Source organism: Chaetura pelagica, unplaced genomic scaffold (assembly GCF_000747805.2).
Source record: "Chaetura pelagica isolate M959 unplaced genomic scaffold, ChaPel_1.0 scaffold531, whole genome shotgun sequence".
NCBI classification, from domain to species: Eukaryota; Metazoa; Chordata; class Aves; order Apodiformes; family Apodidae; genus Chaetura; species Chaetura pelagica.
Window position 1 is genome coordinate 2,260,532 of NW_009952362.1, and position 9,150 is coordinate 2,269,681.

The following is a 9,150-nucleotide window of genomic DNA, read 5'->3' on the forward strand; positions in this document are numbered from 1 at the left end:
TGTCTTTTTAATAATAGATGGTTGTATTAGACGTGGTCATAAAGGCAGGTCTGTGTCCTGGGCCCGTACAAGGAAGGGCGTGTTTTGCTTTTTCAGCACTCACATTGCAAGGGCAAGCTAATTTTTAACTCTCTCCTTCTCGTTTATTTACAGCATCAGGGTGAAATCTCTCCCCCCATGGCCAGAGCCTGGAAGGGCTGAGGTGCTCTGAGTATCACAGTGTTGTAGACCTAGGGTGAGAAGTTACAGCTGAGGGATGAAGCTTTCCTTTTTTTGTTCTTTTTTTTACCTGTTTATGCTGAAGGCAGACACCAAGAAACACCAATGGCCCACGTTGGTGTTATGGCAGCCCTGCTGCCTCCTAAGCTAAGGACCTGCTGGGTTTTTAATTTCCAGCTGGCTGATTCCCAAGCAAGAACAAAGTTGCCATCTTCCATATACGTGCTCACACCACTAAGGTAAGAAAACAGCTAAGACAGAAATCTTAAAATATCTTTATGCCTGAAATTCAGGAAAAAGAGAAGAAAGCCCAAGACAAGGGATGCACTGAGCTGAAATAACACATGGACACCCCCTGAGCTGGCACACAGCAGCCCAGCCCTGGTGATGCTGGGGGCATTTATGGCCTCACCCCGGCTTGCTGCCAGTGCAGGTGGGTGTCTCCTGTTATTTGACATTTTCCTTTCTCCTCCCAAAGGCCGAGACATCCCGCCCGTGTCTGGAGCCACCAGCTCCAAAGGGGAGCTGAACCAGAGGGCGAAGTTTCCCCGCTCTGCTGCCTTTCTGTGCACTCTGGGTTTATCTGTATTGTTTGGCCAGCGCCAGCAAATGACACCCTGCCTAATGCGTCGTTAAGGAGAGGCAATTAAATACCAACCCAACGAGTATTGTGGCCAGCGTGACTGGGGAGAAACAGCTGCAATCTGCGTGGCAGCTGGGAGAGACGGGTGGAAAACATTAACCTTTTTATTTATGTCTTTGCTGTAACCTCCACCGTGTCTGGGTGAAACCTGCGCCGGGCGGGGCTGGGCAGGGCGGGTGCCTGGATCCACTGACTTGACACCGGTTTGGCTGCAGCCCCTGTGGCCACAAGTGCCTGCCCTGTGCAGTGCTGGGTGGGCTCTCTGGTGGCTGAGAAACTCTCTGCTTCCACCCTGCAGCCCCCAGCCCTGCCTGTGCCCAGCTGCCCTCCAGCCCTTGCAGTGCCTGCCGGCAGCAGCACTGGTGGCCACGTCCTGTACATCCAAGATACGATTTAGTGCTTCACCTTGGTTGCCCATCATGTCAACCTTGGTTTTCTATGGTGTCTCCTTCAGTGCCTGTGTGCCCCAGGTCCTGGCACCGAGCTTGTGCCAGCACCATACCACTGTCAGCATCCCATGCTGTCCCAGGAGGAATTTTCTGTCCCCATCCTGCTTCATCTGCCATGATCCACAGCATGTTAATTTCTCCTTCTCTCAGCTTCCAAAACTGAATCACACCAAATGTTTTGAAGACAATGAATTCAGTTGCTAATCCCAGGCACCTTAATAAATCCTTTTTTTCTGCATTCCCTAGAGGCTGGGAGTGCTCTGAGGAATGGGGCTGTTTCACTGAGGGCTGGAGTGTTTTCTCAGTGTTGGACAAATGCAGGCAGATTTGAACCAGGACCTTTGGAACAGGCCTCCTGCAGGTTCTGAAAACATTTCTGGGTGGATTTAGAGGGGTACCTTTGCAAACAGCACTGAAGTGATGCTAGTAGTCCAGTAGCTGGAGAAGGTGACAGGAAAATGGGCATTGGAGTCTGTTGGCAGCCATGGATTTGAACTGTCTGGTGCGGACTGAGTCATCTGCTACTGAGTCCAGCAGTCTGAAATTCAGAGCAGATAACTTGTGTTCCTCTCTGCCACCAGCTTTCTGAGAGTCAACACCCTCAGGACTGTAGAATATTTTGCAAGCCCTGAACAAAGGGTGGCCATGGGAATGGCTGGGAAGGGAAACACCCAACACAGGGCAAGCAAGACAGTAACAAGAAGCAAGCATGTTAAAAAAAAGTCTGGGCAGCCCTGTCAGGCACCTGCAGTCCTGCCCTACATGTCGGGCTGGGGTCAGCCTGGGCATTGCAGGGCATTTCATGTGGTTTTACCCTGCAAGCAGTTTGCTCTTTGTGGGATCCTGCAGCACCTGAGGTCCTGGAGGAAACAAGTCAGAGGCCTGGAGAGGGTGGGGAAAGGGTTAAAAGCACAATGAACAGATTGTGCTGATTTTTTTTTTTTCCTTTACAGCCAGTGATTTTTCTAAACCAGGCGATGCAATAGATCCAGTCTCTTCTTCAGACATGTGTCTGACAGCAGCATGTGAGAACTTGTGAGTGGAAGCAGAGCAGGTGAGGATTAGCAACTGAGCCAGCAGGTGGGTGACGCGCTGGCCTGGGGAGCAGAGGGGCTGGGGACATCACCCCCCGGCGTCGAGACCAGCAGCCGAGGGTTTTGCTGCCATGTGGTGGGTGTAAAGCGTGGGGAATCCCGGTTGATGGGAAAGAAATCAGAAGCCATCTGCGTGGAGTGGCTGTGGGTGGCAAACCAGGAGCTGAGATGCCGTGCCTTGCCAGCGGTACCGGCACCATGGTCAGCCAGCCTGGGGGGAAGGCTGGGATGCCAGGCGGGATCAACCTGGGAGGATGCACCATCCTACTCCGTAGGTACAGCCAGAGGGGGAAGCCCCAGGGAAATGCTGGGGAGAGAGAATACCTTGTAAGCTGCAGATAATGTTGGCACATGAACAAATGGGTATTAACTGGTGGGGGCTGCTGGGAGGCTGGGAAATTTATGACAAGGATTAAATGACGTGGCTGCTCAGAATAGCAGGAGTTGGACTAAATGACTGAGCAGATCCCCTCTGGTTCACCCTCTCCTTACAACACCAGGTGCTCTGAGCAGCAGCAGGGCTAGCCTATTTATATTTTATTATTATGGTGTCAAGCAAGTAAAGTTGAGCAAAACTGCATCCAGACACTGCTGTGCTTTTTCAGCTCTTGGGATGTGTCAGGAAACCCTCCTGCATCAGCTCCTGCGGTCAAACCCTGCATGCCAGTGCCCCACAGAGAGACAGTGAGCCATCCATGGCTGTGTTGGAGGGAGATGTTGGCAAGAAAAGAACGAAATCCTTATGCAACCATGATGACACTGGGACACTGGGGAGTTGTCTCTTGATGCATCACTCCCACACTGACCCAGCAGAGCCAGTGGCTGGGGGGGTTGGCTGCTCCCAAGTACCCTGTTGAAGCCAAGCTCCTCCCAAAAGCACTGTCACCTCTGAGCTACGTGCTCCCTTCTCCAGCCAGTCTCCAGCATTTCTGGCACTGCAGCTGGGGGCTGCTGTCCCCTACCCACCATGGCCTGGCAGCAGGGACAAGAGCAGCATCCTTCTGTCCCCTCCTGCCAGCCTCCAAAACAACCTCAGCAGCCTGTGCCCATCATGCTCCTCCAGCCTTTCCCTGGGCACTGACCCTTGTCCCAGCTGCCGGCCAGGAGTAACACCAGGTCTGGGCCTTGACCCCGTTAGCACACAATATGTTTCCCAAGTTGTAATTAATTTTTAAAATGAAACCTTTATTCAGAATAAGCACGTAGCCCCTTAACTGGCAGTGGGTCATTTTTTACCATTGCTCTGTTGCTACCATTACTGGCATCAAGTATTGGCTGCACCCTGATGGATTTCCCCTTGTCAACTCCAGCCCCTGCTATTGCAAAGCCCAATTTAGCAGCAAAATCTGAGGAAACTAACTTGTCCATGCCTGTGACAGGATCTCCTCTTCATACAGACCATGCAATGAGACCAAGCTCTGAAAGCCTTGGTAAAACAGAAACACGGTATTGCTGAAGGCACAGCCCTCAGGAGGGGGAAACCAAGTCCCTGACCCTGCCGAGTGCCTGGGCATCACTTCCACACCCTCCAGCATCTTGGAGAATGGCTGGAAACCTCTGAGGACATTTCTTCTCATAAAGCTGCTGTCTTTCTCTTCCCATAGACTTTGGTTTTCTGCAGCCACCTCACTCAGATGTGAGACCCCAGGGGGTAAAAGGGAAAAATGAAGCACTTGAGCAACTAAAATCAGTGCAAGGTCCCAGGGACACGTGGCTTTGTAGCTGTCAGTGCCTCAGGAGTCCCATCCTGAGCTGAGGCATCAGAACATAGGGGGATCAGGAGGTTATTTGCCATGAAATCAGTTAAAAGGCCAGCTGGGGGGAGGGAGACAAGGTATTTGAAAGTGAGAAGAAGCTCAAACTACCATCCATTGGGAGGTGTGGGTCCTTCTTTCCATGCTCTCCCCTCAGTGCATCTGGCAGGGCCTGTCCTAATGCCCCCCCAGCCCAGAAAGTACAAATCTCAGCAATGTGATGGATTTTTAAGTTTAACTTAAAAAACCCAAAGCAAGAGCATGCAAAATTGCACACTGTCAATATTACAAGTTCTTCCTGCCTGGAGCAGTGTCAAACAACCTTCTCTTCATGCTCCAGCCTAGACTCAAGGATCAGTCAGTATATTCCTAGGAGTGGTGTAAAGTTGTCAGTTCAGCAGCCAAAGAACTAGCTCCTCCACTTGGCTCATTCCACCAGGGACATGTTCTCAGGCCTCTTACCATGTCTATCCTCCCACCCACCTCAGCAGGTCACATCTACCCCTTACAGAGCCACACAGACCCACCAGGAATATTCGGCAGTGAATCCACCCACCAAGAGATGTGCTTTTTTCTGCTGGCACAACACAATTTAGACCATATGTGTGCTTTCCTTTAAGGGTGGGCAAGAAAAAATTCCTTATTGTTTTTATATCAGTACTGAGTAGCAACTACGGTGAAAAGGCCAAGCACACCAGCAAAGAACCAGGAAGAGCTTGTACCAGCTCACAGCCTCCAGGACAGAAAACTTATAAGGCACCACACAGGTGAGCTTGTAAGGAGGGACTTCAAAGGAAGTGAAGTAGCAGCATTTGAGGTACTGGAAGGATGAAACTGAAAATAACAGCAGCAAAAATGGATCTGAGATAAACAATATGGCTGGGCAGGGCAGGAGCAGGCAAGAGGGAACATAAACACAGTTTTATCTTAGGTATTTCTAGCACACACACACACAAAAGAGCATCAAATGGCAGACCAAAAAAAGAGATGTACCCTCCATCTGCCTGCTGTGCCCATGGGCAGCTGGAGATCTCTCCAGGCAAACCCTAGTGCTTCCTCCAGCCTCAGCAGTGAGTCCTTGGGACCACTCGTGAGCCTCCCAGGGCACCTCTGAGTCACACTGATGTCTCGTTTAAATTCAGGGCACAATTGGGCAAGTAAAAGGTCATAACACAAGGCTGGACCCACTCAGGTCTGGCCAAGTGAGACTCAGGCCCTGACAGCATCTCCAAGGAGAGACAAAAGCCTTGGCTGCAAACATCTACCTGCCTAAAAGCAGAGTGTGTGGCCCTGCTGCAAATTTAGGTCCCATCTCACATGGCAGCCAAGGGGCTGGCAAGAAGGCCTGTAGGCAGCACTGGGGAGGGAAAGGTTTATTAATTACTGACTAATGAGGGCTGCTCAGGAGCAGAGATAGTCACAGGCCATTAAAACCTTGCCCACAGAACTTCCTGGCTAAGCCTTTGCAAAATCTGTGGGTTGAATTAGAAACTTTAATCTATAAATTTGAAACAAATCAGATTACTATCACAGAGGAAACAAAAATAGCAACATTCCTCCTCTTTTGCCCTTCGTCTTCCAAATGAGGATAGATGTTTCTGCCTGACAAGTTTATCTGTGCTTAGAAAGAGTGGAGAAAATACTCTGATCAGAATATGAAGAAATACATTTTCTTTAAAACTGTCCTGAAGTACTTTTTCTTTGCCATGAGCCATATTTGATCAGGAACACATTCTTCCCTACAAGCAACCCACCCATGTAAAGTGTGTCATCAGCAAAGAGGGAAAGGAAGCACTGGGAAGTGTGAGGTGTTAGTCCCTACAGCCAAACACATCCCTGAGTACTGAGTCCAGGGGCTGATTTTTTTTTATATTTATTTTTTTTGCAAACCAGGTTGCAAATGAAACAATGAGCACCTGGATATATGGAAGCAGAAAGGCTGGTATCAGAGCAGAGAAAGCTATGATGAAAACCAAAATACTGTTCTTGTAGCCATGCTTCTCAGCATAGATGGAGGCTTTCTGCTTCCCTGCTTCAACCCACAGTGTGCTACTGAAGGTGGTGGTATGGAAAGGTCCCAGCCCACACAGAGCAGTTACTGGGCACTGCAGGGCATCCCACACAGGCACCCAAAGGGGCTGTGAGGGCTAATGATGCCCACCAGTGTTGCTGGAAAAACAACCCTGGTAGCATCAGCAGCTTCTTTGCTCAGGCCTGAGCTCATAAACCTTCCAGGACCAATAGTAAAGTTGAGCCTTTAGGATCCATAAGAGATCTGATCCCCCTCCAGGGTACAACTGTTCTAGCCCATCAGCAAAACAACAACTGTGTCCATAAAAAATAATAAAAATAAAGAAGAGATGTGATAGTCCTCCAAACAATTTTTTAATGTCTTGGTATCACTCTTGTGCAGTGAGAAATGCCTGCCCTTGGCAGATGGGCAGTGCAATTATTGCTTGGAAAACAGGTTTGTCCTTCCAAAAGGGCAGCAGCAGACTTTTAAAGGCAGGTGAAATTTTGTAAAAGGATTACAATGGGATTAGTGGGAAAGGAGAGAGAACAGGTGCCTCCAGGAGCCTTTGCAGATGGAAACCCAGGGTTGTCCTGGCCCCCACACTTTCAAACCCTCTCCAAACCCTGCCGTGTCTGTCCAAGGGGTGATTTGTACTGGTGCTGCTGCGGGAACAAACTGAACAGGTAAGACCTGCAATGTTATAGCTGCTGTGAGTGCCTGATACCACCAGAACAATGTCAAAATACACCCACCAAAGGGGACTTGCCATTTGTGCTCAGAGCAGTAACTCTGCTTTTCACTGTTCAGCCCCAAAAGGGCGGGACACACATGCACGAGATGCCCAGTGCAGAGCAGAGTGAGATGCTCACTCTATCCCGTGGCTGGTGGGCGTGGGGGGCAGGCGATGCTGCAAAACCTCCTCCCTTATCATGTCTCCTGTGCTGTCTCTCTGCTCTGTCCTGCGCTTTCCCCTGCCCATCATTTTCTTTGCAGTGTGTCTTCTCCAACCTGTATCTCCTTGGAAATCCTGCCCTTGGACCATTCCTCTGGAAATGCTGATATTTTCCTACCCCATTCCCTAACAAATACCATAATCCTCTGCTGTCCCAGGAGCAGACAGGACAGGCAAGTGTTCCTGCACCTCCCGGCACCACCGATGGGAGAGAGCCTGAGCTGTGCCTTGCCCTGGGCTGTCTCTGAGTACAAACCCCATGGGGATACACACCGTTTGGTCTAGATGACCATACACATCCTCATCTTCTGGGAAAGAGGCCGAGGTTTTTAAATCATGTGATTTTTAAGCAATCTGATACTGACTCTGCTGCCTTTGATGTTTTTTTTCAGTAATGGCTTCTTGCACTTTAAGCTAAGGTCACGGAAAGTCTTTTCCCTGTTGGTGGGCAGGCAGAAAGGCATCCTCAGTGCTGCACAGAGCTGGGTACTGCTGGTGCCTGGGTTCTTGGTTATAGCAGAGCCTTGTCCCCAGCTTGGCCTCTGTGTAATTAGAAAGCCGTAGACTTTTCTGCCTGACATTTTAATGGGAACGTTTGCCGGTGCTCACTTGTAAAGCAGGAATCGTGTCTTATCTCAGCTAGTTAGTGGAGTTAATAAAAGCCAAGTACGTTTTGAGTTCTTTGCTTGCCTGGATGTACTTTATGGTCCTACCTGGCTCCCACCTCCATCCCCTGCTCTAGTCTGCCCCTGCTCTTCCAGCCAAAATCCTGCCCTTGTGGATGGACAGACACCTGTGGGTGCTGAGCATGCTGTCCTGCTCCACTGCTGGCACACCGGGCTCTCCCCCCTGCCTTCCTCACTCTTCTCCAGGTCACACCCAAATCCAGTTGATGCTTCGTATCCCCGCAGCTTCATAGTTTTCCAGAGGCTTTCCACCTCTGGCCACAGCTGGCCCTCGCTGTGCCATCCATAATTTGGGGTGGCAGTAGGGGCACTCTGCCAAAGACAGTGATGGGACAAAGTGTGGCATCTTTGATGCAGCAGCCAGCAGGTGGTGCTGCTGGCACGGAGGTGCCACGTGGCCAGAGAGGCTGGGCTGAGCTGCCCAGAGAGCTGGCCTGGGTCTGGGACAGATGAAATCCTGCAGTCATGCCTCCCCAAAATAGCCTGCTGGCCCCCAGCAATTGGGAGCTGGAGGGACTTCACTGCATGTGCTGTCATGTGGGGCATCACCCCCTCTCAGGTGATTCAGGTCCCCATGACACTGCAGGCTCCAGGTGCCAATTAACACTTACTAATAGGGCATTTTTTTAAAAACTCCACCCCCACCTCTCTCCTCTCCTTCCCTCCCGCCAGCGCTGGCCCCTGCGAGCCCGGGGAGGCCGGCAGAGCCCCACGGCAGCCAGGCAGGAGCAGGTCCCCACGCCCCAGCACCTCTGGGGCGATGCTTCGCCCCGGCCGCTCCCTCGGGGCTCCTTGGTGGATCCAGACCAACCTGACCGGCCGGGCAGGAGCGGGGTTTCGTGCTGCTGGCGTAGCTCGGGTGTTGCTGCCGCGGGTGGAAGCAGAGCCGGGAGGGTTTGGGAGGGCACCTGCTGCCAGCCCCGCACCAGCAGAGCCCCTCCTACTGCACCCTCAAAACCCATCCACCCGAGGTCGCAGATGGCTCGTGGAAGTGCCAAGACTTGCCCTCCCCCTCCGCGGGGTCAGGTCCTGTGCGCTCTCCCTGGGGCACAGGTGCTCTTTCTCCACCTGCCTGGCTGCAAAACAAGGGGAAAAGAAGGATACGCCCCAGCCGGGCTGTGCCCAGCCCTGAGCCCGGCTCTGCGGGGATGGATGGATGGATGGATGGGCTGGGCCGGCGCATGCCCTGCTCGCTCTCCGGCTTTGAGTTGCTTTAAAAAAAGTTAATTTCTTAATCGCTTTTGGAGTCTGAAACCCAGAAAGGGCTTTCCGGGGCACGCAGCTCGAAACAGGAGCGCTCTGATACCGAGCTGCTGGTGCCGAGGGTCCCGCTGGAAGC